The sequence below is a fragment of the Perca fluviatilis genome, chromosome 5 (assembly GCF_010015445.1).
Source record: "Perca fluviatilis chromosome 5, GENO_Pfluv_1.0, whole genome shotgun sequence".
Lineage (NCBI taxonomy): Eukaryota > Metazoa > Chordata > Actinopteri > Perciformes > Percidae > Perca > Perca fluviatilis.
The window spans coordinates 43,627,328-43,646,706 of record NC_053116.1 but is presented as its reverse complement, the minus strand read 5'-3'; the positions used below and the strand labels follow the sequence as shown (position 1 = coordinate 43,646,706).

Sequence of the window (19,379 nt, the reverse complement as noted above, 5' to 3'; positions counted from 1 at the left end):
CAGCCCAGAGTACATCACTGTCCAACTATTATACAATCCCTACAGGAGGCTGGTCTATTTAGAAGTTTAACAGAGGTAGGAACAGTCAAAGACTGGATCATTGATTATATATGGAGGGAAAGGAAGTCTGGCTGGGAACAGGTGAGAGGATGAGAGAATGAGAGGATGAGGAGGATGAGAGGATGAGAGGATGAGAGGATGAGAGGATGAGAGGATGAGAGGATGAGAGGATGAGAGGATGAGAGGATGAGAGGATGAGAGGATGAGAGGATGAGAGGATGAGAGGATGAGAGGATGAGAGGATGAGAGGATGAGAGAATAAGAGGATGAGAGAATGAGAGGATAAGGAGGATGAGAGGATGAGAGGATGAGGAGGATGAGGAGGATGAGGAGGAGGGAAGTTAACAGTGAGTAGCGTAGGAGGCTTTTAGCCTGATTCCTCTCCCTCTGATGTTTGGCAGTCCTGTTAACTGGAACCATCTGCTGGATTTATATCTTTATTTTTTACAGACAGACAGACATACACAGAGAGACAGATAGACAGACAGACAGACAGACAGACAGACAGGCAGACAGACAGACAGACAGAATCAGTTTACCATGATTTTGTTCTAAATGATGAGTCCTGATGATGTCACTCTGAGGAGAAGCAGATTATTTAACGTTAACTCTATTTCTCAGGCTGATGAGAGAACTGGTAAATATCTTTATAGGAGCAAAGTTAGGGATGAATCTCTGATACTGAAGCTGAAATAAAGTTTAGATTATGTGTTGCAGGGTGGAGATAGTCTCAGGTTTATACAGATGGATGGAGTATATTCACCACTAAGACCAACTTATTAACTCTACTTTTACACTTATTTTGGGAATTCATGGTCAATAAACCTCATTTATAGGAACTTATCTACTTTTTCTGAATGAGAGGGTTAAAGTGAATGACCTTTGCTTCATGTCTGACTGTATCTGGATCAGGCTGCAGACAGACAGACTAAAGATCAGTGTGTGTGATAGTGTGCAGAGTGAAGGGAATGATGAATCATTTCTCTCTGAAGTCAGTCTGATACCGGAGGAATTAAGACTGACAGATCAGAGCCACTAAATGAGATGACAGTCCAACTCTCACTTCCTGTCTCTCTCTCCTGGTTTCCTCTATACTTCTCTTTATGTTTTCTCTCCTCCATCTTCATCTGTTTCTCCCACGCCTCCCTCCTTCCCTCTCATCCATCTTTCCTCTTTTTGGCCTTTAAGATTCTCTTGTTTTTCCATTTCTGCTCCACAGAATGAAGCCTTTGTGTCCAGAAATGACAGGAATGCCCCTTCCTCTATGTACTGTGTGTGTTTGTGTGTGTGTGTGTGTGTGTGTGTGTGTGTCTGTGTGTGTCTGTGTGTATGTCTGTGTGTGTGTGTGTGTGTGTGTGTGTGTGACTGTGTTTGTGTGTGTGTCTGTGTGTGTGTGTCTGTGTATTTTTGTGTGTGTGTGTGTGTCTGTGTGTGTGTGTGTGACTGTGTTTGTGTGTGTGTGTGTGTGTGTGTGTGTGTGTGTCTGTGTATTTGTGTGTGTGTGTGTGTGTGTGTGTGTCTGTGTGTGTCTGTGTGTGTTTGACTATATGACTATTATCGCCACTGTTCATCACACCCCCAACCGGCCCGTCAGACACCTCCTACCAAGAGTCTGGGTCTGCCGAGGTTTCTTTCTAAAAGGAAGTTTCTCCTCGCCACTGTCGCAACAGCCACTGCTAATGCTTGATCTTGAGGGAATTATTGGAATTGTTGGGGCTTTGTAAATTATAGAGTGTGGTCTAGACCTACTCTATCTGTAAAGTGTCTCGAGATAACTTGATACTATAAATAAAATGTAATTGAATTGAATTGTTTGTGTGTGTGTCTGTGTGTGTGTGCGTGCGTGCGTGTGTGTATTTGTGTGCGTGCGTGTGTGTGTGTGTATATGTGTGTGTGTGTGTGTCCATTAGCTGGGATTAGTGGCTGTAGGAGGGTTTTATCAGCTGCTCTTTGTTTTTCCGTTTTAATCTCCTCAGAAACAACTAATGGAACTTTAATATCATTCTTAAATCAGCCCGTCAGTTCCAGCAGCATTCTGACATATATTGATGTTTGTAGAGGCGCCGCCCTCTAGTGGCCGTAGTACTTCTGACGGGAGCAAAGCAGGAAGTAAGGTGAGAAAGTATAAGAGCGCCAAATGTCCTGGTAAGGAGGCAGGTTGGGGGGGTGGTGGACTTTCACCCAGGAGACCGGGGTTCATGTCCCGTTAGAAGAGAAAAGGAAACAGAGAGTTTTTTAACTTTAGGGAACCCACCGAACAAACGGAGCTTTCACAACGTTTCACAACGTTAACCACGGGGTCAAAACCTCCACCGTTACCTTCTCTGGTTTAGATATGAGGACGTATTTCCTGCAGCCACTAGGGGGCGCTGAGTTATTAAACACTCCGGTGGGTCGTATTGGGGGTGGGGGGGTTTGGAGAACACACAAACTTCCTCTGTTTTTGTGGCCAGTGCGGTGAAACCGTGATATAGTTCATTGTGAAACGAAACACAGAGACACTTTATCAGCTAAATATCTGAGATACAATATCTGAGACACAATATCCGAGATACAATATCTGAGACACAATATCCGAGATACAATATCTTCCGTCACTAAGAGGACTCAGAATAAACCCGACCACACAATCTGTCCCTCAGACTGAATCTGACAGACAGACAGACGGAGAGACAAATTAAACAAACTAACTTGAAGTCCGAGCGCTGTTTGGGTGAAGACGGATGCGATTAGTGGCCGAGATGACAGAAGTTAGGGACAGAGGCGACTCTGGTAACGTTTGTACCTTTGATGTCTGGTTTCCATCCTGCCGATCGGAGCAGGATTGGATGAATCAGGTAACTTCTGCAGAGTCATATTTTTGTTTTTTTGGCGAGGGGGGGGGGTGTATGAGAGTGGGTTTTTTTATACAGCAGAACGCAGGTCGGGGAAACCAACCTGAGAAAATCCTATCATCAACTTCAAATCCTGAATGTGTTTCTTCTGTCTCGTCGTACCTGCAGCCTGAGTCCTGTCAGCAGAACTTCTGACCATCTGTCTGTGTCTCTGATATTTGGATCACTTTGTGCACTTTCAGAGGAAAATAATAGAAATACTACGGGCTAAACCATCTGGAGTTTTGGATGATTTTGCTTTCATAGGATATCTTCTTTCAGATTATTGGGACAAAACATCCAAAATACACATTTATTTTGCTACACTTTGTCTGCTTGTGTTTGTAGATGTCTCTTAAATTCACCAAAAGTTAGAATTAGATAGTGCCTCATTTGCATATTTAAAAATAAAAATTTAAGACAGGAAAATAATTGTCTTAAGAAGCTGCACCAAAGGGAAAAAGAAATGTTTCCTTAAAATAGACTGCAGAGAGCCAGGTGGGAGACAATGGAGATGTGTGTGTGTGTGTGTGTGTGTGTGTGTGTGCGCGTGTGTGGGTGTGTGCGTGTGTGTGTGTGTGTGTGTGCCAGGGAGTGGCAGTGGGGAGAAAGCCAGAAAGGAAGGGAGGTGTGGAGGACAGAGTGGGGGAAGGGAGGAAAGAAAGAGGGGCATTGTGGGGGATGGTGGAGTCAGGGGGTTTCCATGGTGACGGGGGAAGACGGAGAGGGATGGGAGACGCACACACACACACACACACACACACACACACACACACACACACAGTTACCCACAATGCAAACTGACAGTTCACCGACTGAAGTGATTGAATAATATGATAAGCATCAAATGTCTTTTAATTTATACCTTCCTTCCTGTGAGCAGAAGAGGGGGGAAATAAAAAGAGAGAGAGTGTGTGTGTGTGTGTGTGTGTGTGTACAGTGTGTGTGGTGTGTGTGTGTTTGTGCGTGAGTGTGTGTGGGCTGTAGGGAGGCAGTGTGTGTGTGTGTGTGTGTGTGTGTGGGTTGTAGAGAGGCAGTGTGTGTGTGTGTGTGTGTGTGTGGGGGTGGAGGCTGTAGAGAGGCAGTGTGTGTGTGTGTGTGTGTGGGGGTGGAGGCTGTAGAGAGGCAGTGTGTGTGTGCTGGAGGATGCTTATGAGCGTGTGATGATCATGGTGAAAACATAATGTGGTTCTCTCTCCAGAAGGGTTACTGCCTCAGGCCTCACTAAGTTAACAGCCGTGTAATCAACCAACCCGTTCTCTCTCCAACTGGTCCCAGACTGACTCTGGGTCAGTGGCTCTCAGCGAGAGATAACGTTCCCTTTAGCATCCGTACTGGACGCAGCAGGCTTTAAGATGACATAGTATTACAGTAACAGTAGAGAGTAGTATGTAGAGAGACATCAGTAGAGAGTAGTATGTAGAGAGACTACAGTAGAGAGACAACAGTAGAGAGTAGTATGTAGAGAGACTACAGTAGAGAGTAGTATGTAGAGAGACTACAGTAGAGAGTAGTATGTAGAGAGACTACAGTAGAGAGAGTAGTATGTAGAGAGACTACAGTAGAGAGTAGTATGTAGAGAGACTACAGTATAGAATAGTATGTAGAGAGACTACAGTAGAGAGACAACAGTAGAGAGTAGTATGTAGAGAGACTACAGTAGAGAGTAGTATGTAGAGAGACTACAGTAGAGAGTAGTATGTAGAGAGACTACAGTAGAGAGACAACAGTAGAGAGTAGTATGTAGAGAGACTACAGTAGAGAGTAGAGAGTAGTATGTAGAGAGACAACAGTAGAGAGTAGTATGTAGAGAGACTACAGTAGAGAGTAGAGAGTAGTATGTAGAGAGACAACAGTAGAGAGTAGTATGTAGAGAGACAACAGTAGAGAGTAGTATGCAATTCCAATTGGAAAACGTCATTTTCTTGTGGAAGAAGTCCCTTACTCCCTAATATCTGCACATATCTTCCACAAATGGAGAGAAGAAAACTTCACTCTGGATCGCACCAAGCGCCCTTAAATGGGTTTCATGCTTCTTGCGGTTGGCGCTCTGCGGCATGCATGGTCGCTGCGAACCGTCTTGTTGTTTGGTGGTGTTTGAGTGCGGTCAAAGCGATCAGAGCGACTCCAAGACCAGTCTTCTCTTACCGTTAGCCAATCATTGGGATTGCAATCTTGCACGTTTGCTTCACATCTCCGTCTAGAGCGACCGCTCTGAAAGCAAGAAGCATGAAACAGGTTTTATACTCCAGCTGGTTTGAACCTGAACAAACAGGTCATATTCATAGTTTCTCATTAAAACCTGATTTACTTTTTGCGCAAAAAGACATATTCAGATAGCCTGACATGGTCCTACTCAGATTCTAGTCAGAATGTGAGTCTGAAACCGCTCCACTGGGCTGTGATTATGGGGCATGTTCCAACCGAACAAGGAAAGAAAATGCCTCTGCATTCATTGAAAGACCTACAACCAATCAGAGCAACAGAACTCAACATAACTGTCAACAGAACTCAACACCGTGTATCATCTCCGTAGCAACCACTCGTTGCACAATGCATTCATTCTAACTTCCGACTTTTAGACTTTTTTGTAGCTGGATATATCATTTGTTGCGTGTAAATATAAATGTGGATAATGTTGGTGATAGTGACATGCTCGCTACGGTTGCATTTCTAGAGATGAATCAGCGAAAACACGTTTTATTTCTCTCTCTCTTCAGTCTCTCTCTATCTCTCTCCACCATATAACACTACCGTGCTTTGTTCTAACACTGGGCCTCTCTCTCTCTTCAGTCTCTCTCTATCTCTCTCCACCATATAACACTACCATGCTTTGTTCTAACACTGGGCCTCTCTCTCTCTTCAGTCTCTCTCTATCTCTCTCCACCATATAACTCTCTCTCTCTTCAGTCTCTCTCTATCTCTCTCCACCATATAACTCTCTCTCTCTTCAGTCTCTCTCTATCTCTCTCCACCATATAACTCTCTCTCTCTTCAGTCTCTCTCTATCTCTCTCCACCATATAACACTACCGTGCTTTCAGGCGGTTTTTGAAGCTCCGCTCCATCTAAAACTCTGCCATTTCGTAAGCTGTTGGTAACGCAGAAGTAAAATGGATTAATGATCATTTTATTCATATAGTTTACATCTGACTTTACCAGCTGACTTCTCTATTGGCTGTTGAAACAGGTGAAGCCTCTTACGTTCTAAAACCAGCCTCTGCCACTTGAACAGCTGAGTCGCAGCCAGACCATCAGCTGGTTTGAGACAGGCCGGTTGAGGTTTTTAAAATGAATGCGCTGTCACCTCAGGGCTGCAGAGAATGGTCAGATTTTTAAGAGCAGGCTCAAGACCCACCTGTTTAACTTAGCTTTTCCGTGCCCAGTGACATGTTAGTTTTATTGTGTGTATGAGACAGTGTCTGTGGATGTTGTTGGTGGGTGTGTGTCTGTAGGTGTCTGGGGATGTATTTATGTGATGGGGGGTGGGGGGTCAATTGTTTTTAATTGTAAAGCACTTTGTGCTACATTTTACATGTATGAAAAGTGCTCTATAAATAAAGTTTGATTGATTGATTGATATCTTCTGTAACAGACGCGATGGAGGAATCTACACATCTCGGTTCTCCAGCGGCAGCCTCCTGTTGTAAACAAATTCAACCCAAGCGCTCTTTGGTGACGAGGTTGATTCTGTTACTGTTGATCATCAGTCCAACAATCTGATTGGTCCGAACAGATCTTGTTCGAGCAATAATTGCTCCTCAACGGATCAAGTCCAGACCAAACTTCCCAACCTCGAATGTTGTGGGCGGGGCTAAGTTCAGATGGCATCCAGGCTAATATTCAGATGTAAACGCTACAGAAAGAATTGATTTCTGCTTATGATAGGATATCTTAGGTAACAGCAGCTGGCGATCATTCTGTGTCTGTCTGAGGCTACGTCTCCACCGCTACGTTTTGGTTAATAAGGAATATCTTCTGCTACGTTCCCCCTCTCATTCCCCCTGCTCTGGTGTCCCCCCTCTCATTCCCCCTGCTCTGGTGTTTCCCCCTCTCATTCCCCCTGCTCTGGTGTTCCCCCTCTCATTCCCCCTGCTCTGGTGTTCCCCCTCTCATTTCCCCCTGCTCTGTTGTTTTCCCCCCTCATTCCCCCTACTCTGGTGTTACCCCCTCTCATTCCCCCTGCTCTGGTGTTTCCCCTCTCATTCCCCCTGCTCTGGTGTTCCCCCTCTCATTCCCCCTGCTCTGGTGTTCCCCTCTCATTCCCCCTGCTCTGGTGTTTCCCCTCTCATTCCCCCTGCTCTGGTGTCCCCCCTCTCATTCCCCCTGCTCTGGTGTTCCCCCTCTCATTCCCCCTGCTCTGTTGTTTTCCCCCCTCATTCCCCCTGCTCTGGTGTCCCCCCTCTCATTCCCCCTGCTCTGGTGTCCCCCTCTCATTCCCCCTGCTCTGGTGTCCCCCTCTCCTTACTCCCCCTGCTCTGGTGTTTTCCCTCTCATTCCCCCCGCTCTGGTGTTCCTCCCTCATCCCTTCGCTGCCCTGTCCCCCCCTCTCATTCCCCCTGCTCTGGTGTTCCCCCTCTCATTCCCCCTGCTCTGTTGTTTTCCCCCTCTCATTCCCCCTACTCTGGTGTTCCCCCTCTCATTCCCCCTGCTCTGCTGTTCCCCCCTCAGAAGAAGCAGTGTTGTGTTTTAACAGTGATGGTTTGCTGAGCTATATGGTGATATATGATCAGGTATTGATCGACAGAAAACAGAGGAACACGTTACTGTCAGCCACCGAGGCCTTGCAGCATCTGACTTCATCTCTGATAATGTTGAGGATTTCATTTCATTAGATTAATAAATTACTGTCTAGATAGACAACATTTTAAACTACAATCCTCTCATCTGACCTGTTTCATGTTGATATTTGACTCTTATTGTCTCTCGGATTCATTAATAGTTACATAATATCTTTCTCTAGTGGCCTCCTCTGTGTGTCTCTTTGTGAAGGCGTGATAGATGATTGGCCGGGGGTTGTATTTACCACCCTGAGCACTGTGTTTCACCGCAGCGTTCACAGCTGGAGCCACTCGGCCTCAGATCAACCTAAGGGAGCCCAGCCGGGCCGGGACGCTGTTTATCCAGCAACATACGGCACTAATGACCCAGTCAGTGTGTGTGTGTGTGTGTGTGTGTGTGTCTGATTTGAATATGAAAGGCGTCGGGTTGCTCTCTCTCTCTCACACACACACAGTGATGGAAGGAGCAGACAGAAAAGAAAGCCAGAGGGGGAAGACGACAGCGTGCCTGGTTCCAGGGAGTTTGTGAGTAATTCATCTAGAGTGTGAGTGAGTCAGTTCAGTGTCATAGAGCCGCCCAGTGGGTCACTTCACCACAAACACGTCTGTCTCCAGTCTGAATATGTTGATACCCCGTCTCATATTTGTCCGATCAGCTGCAGCGGGCATCAAAAAGAAAAAAAGAAAGAAGTTGGGAAACTTACGTGTTAGTGTCTGTCAGACATCATGGTCATTGATACAGATACACGAAGAGTCCTTTTAAACAGACCACGGATCAGTTGGTTTCATTCAGTTTCAATATGTCTGTAGCCAAGCATTTCAAGGGGTATTTAAAGGAACTTCTAGAGGGGTATTTAAAGGGTAAGAAAGGGTTAAATTCATGGGGCATTTAAAGGGACATTCTAAAAAAAAAGAAGAACCCTGATGATGTCATGGTGATGTCAGCCTGCTCTAGAAACAGGAAGTGGAGTTTGACAGACATGGGGTAAGTCCAAGGGGGTAGCTTCGCTTCAGAACTCAAACCTCCTATGGTGCCATTTTGATGCTACAAAGAGATCACCTCCCGTTAGCATCCCATTGACTCCCATTCATTTTGACGTTACTTTGACAGAGAATAACTTTACATCTGAAGCGTTTAAAGACTCTATTTGTCCGTTGTTTATTTCTAAAGAAACACAACAATGTATAAAAGGCTCCATTACCTTGTAGCTCACGTTATGGCTCCGTAGCAGACGCTTTTATAACAATAGGCTAACGATTGGCTCATAACCACGAGACTTACTGTCACACAGTAGAGGAATTACCGTATAGTACAGGAGAAGCTCGCAGGCAGTTTGGACTTCCATTAGCTGTTTAAGTTTAATTACTAATGTTAACTAGCATGTTAGTGATCAGTAATTAGCCTGTGCCTATGTTATCTCCTTACATATACCTACGCTCTCCGTCTCTGTAAGATTGGGAATGATTGAGATTTCTCTCGGCACAGCTACCAGAAGACTTCACACTTTCAGACAGGTTGCTCACGTCACATCTACGTTGTCTCCATCAGTTGGAGGCTGCTCAGTAAAGCTGGCCATCACCGGAAAAGTGCTTCTAATAGCCTTCACTGGTCTCCGTCCAGAGACACGGGCTCTGTTGGTCCATTTTATATATGTCAATGGGTAATGGTGCGTTCTTTTTGTCCACCAAAGTCGTTTTACGAGTTGTTTTCCGGAGTTACGACCCGGAAGTTGCAAAAAGAACGCCACCGAGGTCATATTTACGACTCGTCAAGTCGTCTGAACGCAGAGGACCCCGAGCTCACTTTCAAAGATGGCTACGTCGTGCATCACACGTAGTAAACATTGTGGTTATCTACAATTTTAAGCACTTTTGTCTTTGTTGTAACCAAATGAAGAAGTCGTACACATAGCGCTGCATACTGGTACCTATAGGCATGTCTCTATAGTCTTATTAGGAGTTAAACATAGCGCTGTATACTGCTACCTATAGGCATGTCTCTACAGTCTTATTAGGAGTTAAACATAGCGCTGTATACTGCTACCTATAGGCATGTCTCTACAGTCTTATTAGGAGTTAAACATAGCGCTGTATACTGCTACCTATAGGCATGTCTCTACAGTCTTATTAGGAGTTAAACATAGCGCTGTATACTGCTACCTATAGACATGTCTCTACAGTCTTATTAGGAGTTAAACATAGCGCTGTATACTGCTACCTATAGGCATGTCACTATAGTCTTATTAGGAGTTAAACATAGCGCTGTACACTGCTGCCTATAGGCATGTCTCTACAGTCTTATTAGGAGTTAAACATAGCGCTGTACACTGCTGCCTATAGGCATGTCTCTACAGTCTTATTAGGAGTTAAACATAGCGCTGTACACTGCTACCTATAGGCATGTCGCTACAGTCTTATTAGGAGTTAAACATAGCGCTGTACACTGCTACCTATAGGCATGTCGCTACAGTCTTATTAGGAGTTAAACATAGCGCTGTACACTGCTACCTATAGGCATGTCTCTACAGTCTTATTAGGAGTTAAACATAGCGCTGTATACTGCTACCTATAGGCATGTCGCTACAGTCTTATTAGGAGTTAAACATAGCGCTGTACACTGCTACCTATAGGCATGTCTCTACAGTCTTATTAGGAGTTAAACATAGCGCTGTACACTGCTATCTATAGGCATGTCTCTACAGTCTTATTAGGAGTTAAACATAGCGCTGTACACTGCTACCTATAGGCATGTCTCTACAGTCTTATTAGGAGTTAAACATAGCGCTGTACACTGCTACCTATAGGCATGTCTCTACAGTCTTATTAGGAGTTAAACATAGCGCTGTATACTGCTACCTATAGGCATGTCTCTACAGTCTTATTAGGAGTTAAACATAGCGCTGTACACTGCTACCTATAGGCATGTCTCTACAGTCTTATTAGGAGTTAAACATAGCCTGTACACTGCTACCTATAGGCATGTCGCTACAGTCTTATTAGGAGTTAAACATAGCGGTTCACTGCTACCTATAGGCATGTCTCTACAGTCTTATTAGGAGTTAAACATAGCGCTGTACACTGCTACCTATAGGCATGTCGCTACAGTCTTATTAGGAGTTAAACATAGCGCTGTATACTGCTACCTATAGGCATGTCTCTACAGTCTTATTAGGAGTTAAACATAGCGCTGTACACTGCTACCTATAGGCATGTCTCTACAGTCTTATTAGGAGTTAAACATAGCGCTGTACACTGCTACCTATAGGCATGTCTCTACAGTCTTATTAGGAGTTAAACATAGCGCTGTATACTGCTACCTATAGGCATGTCTCTACAGTCTTATTAGGAGTTAAACATAGCGCTGTACACTGCTACCTATAGGCATGTCGCTACAGTCTTATTAGGAGTTAAACATAGCGCTGTACACTGCTACCTATAGGCATGTCGCTACAGTCTTATTAGGAGTTAAACATAGCGCTGTACACTGCTACCTATAGGCATGTCTCTACAGTCTTATTAGGAGTTAAACATAGCGCTGTACACTGCTACCTATAGGCATGTCTCTACAGTCTTATTAGGAGTTAAACATTGCGCTGTATACTGCTACCTATAGGCATGTCTCTACAGTCTTATTAGGAGTTAAACATAGCCGTATACTGCTACCTATAGGCATGTCTCTACAGTCTTATTAGGAGTTAAACATAGCGCTGTATACTGCTACCTATAGGCATGTCGCTACAGTCTTATTAGGAGTTAAACATAGCGCTGTACACTGCTACCTATAGGCATGTCTCTACAGTCTTATTAGGAGTTAAACATAGCGCTGTATACTGCTACCTATAGGCATGTCTCTACAGTCTTATTAGGAGTTAAACATTGCGCTGTATACTGCTACCTATAGGCATGTCTCTACAGTCTTATTAGGAGTTAAACATAGCGCTGTATACTGCTACCTATAGGCATGTCTCTACAGTCTTATTAGGAGTTAAACATAGCGCTGTACACTGCTACCTATAGGCATGTCTCTACAGTCTTATTAGGAGTTAAACATAGCGCTGTACACTGCTACCTATAGGCATGTCTCTACAGTCTTATTAGGAGTTAAACATAGCGCTGTATACTGCTACCTATAGGCATGTCTCTACAGTCTTATTAGGAGTTAAATACCGCCTAATTAGTTATTTTGGAGCTTGTGCAGCTGAAGTTGGCTAGAGACGCTCGGTTGCTATATGACAACAATGGCTTTAAGCCAAGTCTTGAGCAGAAAGCAGAGCAGTAGCCTAACGTTAACGTTAATCAAAACGTAATTTTCATGTATCAAACTGTGAAATATATGTGTGTAATATGTCAATAACTGGGTGAATAGAATCCTAAATGTTACTAAAAATTTTACAAAAATCCATCTTTTCTCCGACTCGTAGTATTGTGTGACAAAAAGAACGCAACAACCCGCAGGTTATTCGTTTTTCGACACGGATGTGACGTCATGCTCAAGCTACTAGTCGCGATTACAAGACAAAAAGAACGCACCATAAGTCTTAGGAAGATGCTTTGGAGGGAGTTGCATTGTGGGAAATGTAGGAGCCAATGTTTCAGTTTGACTCATACATCCCCCATTGTCATGGTAATGCACAGTAATGGCTAGGAGGATGTTTTACTCAGTGGTGCTTTATTAAAATGACATTTACATTAAATATTCATGAAGCACGCACACATGCACGCACGCACACACACACACGCACATACACACACATACACACACTGACACACACACACACGCACACACACACATGCACGCATGCACACACACACACATACAGACACAGCGATGATATCACTAGAGCTTGTGAGAGAGTAAAATCAGAATCTGCAGCATAACCAGAAATATTTCTCTGTCTGTTTTCCTCTGAAGTACACAGCCAGTCATTAGTGTGTAGTAGTACACAGCCAGTCATTAGTGTGTAGTAGTATATTTTGGGTATAATGGTACTGGAGAAACACAGGAGGACGAGCAGTCGTTCTACAGACATCAGAATATGAATCATGAATAATGAAAGGTGAGGTGAAATGAACTGGGAATACTCCTCATCTTAGTGTGTTTGTGTGTGTGTGTGTGTGTGTGTGTGTGTGTGTGTGTGTGTGTGTGTGTCTGTGTGTGTGTGTGTGTGTGTGTGTGTGTGTGTGTGTGTGTGTGTGTGTGTGTGTGTGTGTGTGTGTGTGTGTGTGTGTCTGTGTGTGTGTGTGTGTCTGTGTGTGTGTGCGTGCATCTCTAATCTCTCCCTCCACACTTCCCAGTTCTTTTCCTGCAGATCGGAATCTATCAATGAATTAATTTCTCGCTCTGTCGCGCCCAATCCGTCCACCTAACCCCCTCCGCCCCCCCACCTCAGGCCTCCCAATAGACCGTCCCACCTGCCCCCCCTCCTTCTGGCGGTCCACCTGCCGCCCTTTAAAGCCCTCAGGGATCAGGGGGAACAAAGAGAGGAAGAGTGTGTTTAATGTGAAGCGGTTCAGAACTGAGACATGCTGCAGGGTCTGAACTCTGAATGGGATGTAGAGCCCAGATCAATTTCTGCCTCTCTAGTCTGAGCACTACTTCATTCTGGGAAAGTGTGTACGTATTTCCACGACAATGCACACAACAAAGTGACTGCATGACTGATAGAGCCGTCTACAGACGCCGAACCTATGTCCAAGTCTGGGACCAAGAAGTGCTAACGAAGTCCCAGTTCACATTAGAGATCGGTTAACGAGGGTTGGCTATTGGTCAGAAATAAAAATCTACATTAGCGTCCCTAGTTTGAATGTTTGTTTGCAAAAGTAGGATCATTTGCTCGGTAACAGACAGAAGTGTTGAGAACTGATGGTGGATGTGATAGGATTCTTAAAGTTAGTGAGGATTAACTTCTTTATATTGGGAAAAATCCCATCTTAGACTCTTCCTTTCTTAACTTAAGACTTAGGATGGTTTTAGTGACACGGCTGCTGACTTCCTGCACCACTTCCTCTCTACATCTCTTTCCTCTGTCGGATTTAATTCAAGAGGCCACAACGCATTAGGGACGATGAAAAGTGAACAATACTGTGGTTAAATGTCTTTGTGCACAGTGAAAAGTGAACAATACTGTGGTTAAATGTCTTTGTGCACAGTGAAAAGTGAACAATACTGTGGTTAAATGTCTTTGTGCACGGTGAAAGCTGCTGAGTGTTTTCTGTCAGCAGGTCAAGAAGCTTTGAGCTGCAGCTGGATGAAGACACTCAGACACACTCGGCCATCTTTACATTTCATTCATCAATGAGCCCTCCCCCTCTTTAACTCAGCGCCGCAGCAGGAGCTCCATGAATATTCAAATGAAAGGAAGTCCTCATTAATTACAACCACAGAGAAAAACAACCAGGAACAGCAGGAAGTTAACTAGGAAAGCGGGAGAACAAGGAGGACTTCCAGCGCTGTACATTTCTTAAGAATAGGGTCAATCTTTTTGTCGAATAAGGCTTGAACGCCTTTGAGCACCTCAGTACTTCTTCTAACCACTTCACCCAGAAGTGGAGGCGGCTCGTGGTCCGCTATGCTAGTTTGGGGTGACTAAACGTCTCCAGGTTTGGCAGGTTTGGCAGGTTTGGCCATTTGGGTGATGTTTTTCTGGGTGCTTGGCATTCTTAGGTCTCTGGTCTGAGTGTTCTTCTTTCTCCTGCCATCTCAAATATCTCTAAGTCTGAAATGACATGTAAATATTCTGGCAACTACAGGAGCCAAGGTGGCGTGCTGCTACTCCTCCATTTGTGCCACGTGACCAGCGCAGTCAGGGTTTAAAGCTGGAGTGCATAGTTTCTGTCTCTCCCATGAGTAAGTAGAGAAGGAGGACACTGAGGATTAAAAAAGCATGATGGACTCTTCAGAGGAGGCAATTATTTTCTTTATTATTATTATTTGTGCGCGATAGTTGCCGGATGCCACAATCTTCTGAACGTACTGAGAAATAGAGAGAGAGTTGTGTGGAGCTGATAATCTTAATTAGATTTGTAGCAACTCATTTGGTTTGAATGAAACGGATGTTCATTAATATAACAAAGTTCCAACTAAAGCTTAAACCTTGTGCTGTTGCTGTTGTTTTCCTTCTGTTTCTGGGTCAGGAACCACTGCAGCGGTGCAGGGACAGCTAGTTAAACCCTACAGAGCATGTGGACACACGTAACCTGAACTTACCTCGTTAATACCTGCAGCAATCCCCCAGTTACTGAAGGAGTTATCGCTCTGTTAACTGGGAGGAGAACTCTGAGTTTAGAAAGCAGGTCAAGGTGTTAACATGGCAGCTGAGAAACATTACATTAACTTGAATATATTCAGGTGTGTTACTGTTATTGTTATGAGAAGTGAAGCATCCTGGGACATTTTCATCAGCCATCATTCACTCTCTGTCTCTCTGTTATATTTCTGTGAACTCCGACCGCTGCTCGTTATCTTCCCTCGAACGCCCCGCTGCTCTGTTTGGATCATTTATTTTGTAAAAGGTAACAGCAGCCGGGGGCAGGGATGTCTGTCTGTCTGTGTGTGTATGTGGTTGTGTATGTGTTGTGTGTGTGTGTGTGTGTGTGTGTGTGTGTGTGTGTGTGTCAAGAGTCGTAATTGCCAAAAACAGCAGACTAGATGGGTGAGGATCTGACAGCAGTAAGATCTGAAATGGGGGTCATGTAGGCTATGTTTCCTGTCTTTGTGTGTGTGTGTGTGTGTGTGTGTGTGTGTATGTGAGAGAGAGAGTGTGTGTGTTTTGGGGACACGTTGCGTAATTATTAGATGAAGGAGGGGGTCTACATTAGCCAGCTGTCACTCCTCGCCCCTCACCCCATCTGTGTGTGTGTGTGTGTGTGTGTGTGTGTGTGTGTGTCTGTGTGTGTATCTTGCTGGTGTCAGCTCTTTCAGACCAGTTTGAACCTGCAGTTTGACTGAAGACTAAACCAGCTGATTTAATGGACACATCTGTCAAACTGAGTTCCTCAACAAAGAATCAGACAATCCTTCACATTAAATCTTGTGTTTACCAGAGTTGTGCTCACAATCAGCGCCATGCTCAATCTGCGTCGCAGAATTCAACAGAATTTAAAGAAATGTAATAAACTAGAAAATGCGTGTGAATGCTGAAAAGCTGAAGCTTAAACGCACAGGAAGAAGGTGAAGAAGTGGAAACGTGGGAGTGGTTTTAATTGTAGTTTTGTCTATATTTTCTTGTTGAGTTCTGAGTTTGAATGTGTATATATTATTGAGTTTGTGTTTTTTACTTTGTTTCATGTATTAGCTGTTGAGTTTAATGTATCTTGAATTTTTTTTTTATATATATATACAGTATATATATGTATTTGTTTACAGCTGCACTTTCATATGGCTCTTTGTAGTTTGGCTTATTTGAAGCTCATGTACTTGTACTTACTACTAATGTAATGTAATGTAATGTAATGTATATAATTTTAAAGGCCTATCTGGGACGGGCATCGCAAATTAGCTTCAGCTGTAAATGCTGTTGTTTGTAGCAGAGATTTATATTTGCAAACAAATAACTTTGAAATGAAGAAATAATTTCTAGGGGACACAGTTAGAAAGCTCCAGCGAGAGGAGAGGAACGTCTTGTTCTTTAGAGGGATCACCTTGAGTTTATCAAAGTATTCCCATAAATGGAGCTGCAGCCTGATTTAAGGCTTCCTAGTGCCAGTCAGTTATTTTTAGAGCGACTGTGAGTTTTTCAAAGAACGGAGCGGATTTTAAAAGGATTTCAGGAGCATGATGATCAACATATAATCCCTCTCTCCAAGCAATAACAAGAAGGGACCAAACCTGGAGAGGGGAGGTTTTAAGGTCTTTTCAGACGAGGAGCGATTGTCGCGCCTCGTAAGTCATTTTCAATGAAAGGCGAGCGGGCAGGTAGGGAGGGGGGTGGGGGGGGCAGTCTGACAGCGACGCAACATGCGGGCGCAATCCGTGAAACTTTGGCGTTTGTCAAACATAGACAGAGGAGTTACCAGGACATATACAGGGGAGTAACCAGGACATAGACAAAGGAGTTACCAGGACATAGACAGAGGAGTTACCAGGACATATACAGGGGAGTTACCAGGACATATACAGGGGAGTTACCAGGACATATACAGGGGAGTTACCAGGACATATACAGGGGAGTTACCAGGACATAGACAAAGGAGTTACCAGGACATAGACAGAGGAGTTACCAGGACATAGACAGAGGAGTTACCAGGACATATACAGGGGAGTTACCAGGACATAGACAAAGGAGTTACCAGGACATAGACAGAGGAGTTACCAGGACATATACAGGGGAGTTACCAGGACATAGACAAAGGAGTTACCAGGACATAGACAGAGGAGTTACCAGGACATAGACAGAGGAGTTACCAGGACATAGACAGAGGAGTTACCAGGACATAGACAAAGGAGTTACCAGGACATAGACAGAGGAGTTACCAGGACATATACAGGGGAGTTACCAGGACATAGACAGAGGAGTTACCAGGACATAGACAGAGGAGTTACCAGGACATAGACAGCAGAGTTACCAGGACATAGACAGCAGAGTTACCAGGACATAGACAGAGGAGTTACCAGGACATAGACAGCAGAGTTACCAGGACATAGACAGCAGAGTTACCAGGACATAGACAGCAGAGTTACCAGGACATAGACAGAGGAGTTACCAGAACATAGACAGAGGAGTTACCAGGACATAGACAGAGGAGTTAACAGGACATAGACAGCAGAGTTACCAGGACATAGACAGCGGAGTTACCAGGACATAGACAGAGGAGTTACCAGAGTTACCAGGACATAGACAGAGGAGTTACCAGGACATAGACAGAGGAGTTACCAGGACATACACAGCAGAGTTACCAGGACATAGACAGCAGAGTTACCAGGACATAGACAGCAAAGTTACCAGGACATAGACAGAGGAGTTAACAGGACATAGACAGAGGAGTTAACAGGACATAGACAGAGGAGTTAACAGGACATAGACAGAGGAGTTAACAGGACATAGACAGAGGAGTTACCAGGACATAGACAGAGGAGTTAACAGGACATAGACAGTGGAGTTACCAGGACATAGACAGAGGAGTTAACAGGACATAGACAGAGGAGTTACCAGGACACAGACAGAGGAGTTAACAGGACATAGACAGAGGAGTTACCAGGACACAGACAGAGGAGTTAACAGGACATAGACAGCGGAGTTACCAGGACATAGACAGCGGAGTTACCAGGACATAGACAGAGGAGTTACCATCTCTACCACCTGCTTGGCAAACAGCACAAGACTGGACTTATCGGGTAACTTCACGTTTGAACTTAAATTATGCTATAGATTTACGAATATGCTAATTTAGCTAACTTAGCTATGAACAATAACAGTCTGTGGTTAGGAAAGACTAGGATTACCACTATGTGTTATAAATCTGCCTGTGAGTAGGGATATATGAAACAACAGTCAGCTGATGACATCCAGTTGCAGGGATACAGCACTGCACAGTATCTCCATGGTTACCACACTCCATGGTTACCGCGCCTGGTGTTTACTCGCCGAGCGTTGTCCGCCTGTCTGCTCACATGAGGAGCGCAGTGACGCCCGCGGATTCAGAGCCAATCACAGTGATTACTTCCAATAACGTCCGGGTAGAGACACACAGAAATGGTCGAATCTAAAAGTCAGAAGATTTAAAAAAGAAAAGTCGGAATATCACAAGAAAATGGTTAGAATATTTTGATGGAAAAGTTGAAAAAGTTTAGAAAAAAAGTTGGAATATCTGAATAATAAAAGTCGTAAGATTAAAGAATAAGACTATTTTGCTGTGATTGGTCAGTGTGTTTCAGCATCTCCGAGTCTCCTCCTTGTTGCCCTCCATTAGAGACTGAGTGATAAAAGCTTCTAAACCAAATACTACACTGCCGGGGCAAGTTTCAGCAGGAATGTCACCCGAAATTGGGGTGAAATTAATAACATTAGCAGACAAGATTACAGCTGTCACTGACTTAGCATATAGCTACATAAACAAAGTAGTAGCCTAAAAAATAAAACTGCAATAGCTGCCTGGACCAATCATAGAAGCCCGACTTGGTGTTATGTGACACCAGTACAGTCCAGTTGGTTATGTGAGGTTTTTAGTTTAGGGGGATTTCTCTGAAGTAAGTTCATCTCATTATTTGAAGCTCTGGCCACGTTTACTTTGGAAATCTGACATTGTTACATGTTCACCCCGACACTCAGCTGTCACAGTCAGTGTTCATCAGGGACAAAAGAGAAGATCTTTCTCTTTCTCTCTCTCTCTCTCTCTCTCTCTCTCTCTCTCTCTCTTTCTTTTCTTTTTTTTTTTTTTTTTTTTTTTTTTTTTTTTTTTTTTTTTTTTTCTCTCTCTCTCTCTCTCTCTCTCTCTCTCTCTCTCTCTCTCTCTCTCTCTCTCTCTCTCTCTCTCTCTCTCTCTTTAATGTGATTAGCAGAGAAGATGTTTCCTGCTGCCGGGATCTGATCTGTCTTCATCAGGATGACCTCACACACACTCACACACAGACACACACACACACACATACACACACACACACACACACACACAGACACACACACACACACACACACACCTACCTTGGAGTTAATTATGAATTTTTATTT

At 44.1% G+C, this 19,379-nt stretch overlaps 1 protein-coding gene across 1 annotated transcript in view; it reads left to right on the top strand.

The window, feature by feature from the left end:
* Positions 1-19,379, top strand: part of LOC120559470 (neural cell adhesion molecule L1.1-like) — a 94,600-nt gene that overhangs the window by 1,865 nt on the left and 73,356 nt on the right. The window lies entirely within an intron of this gene.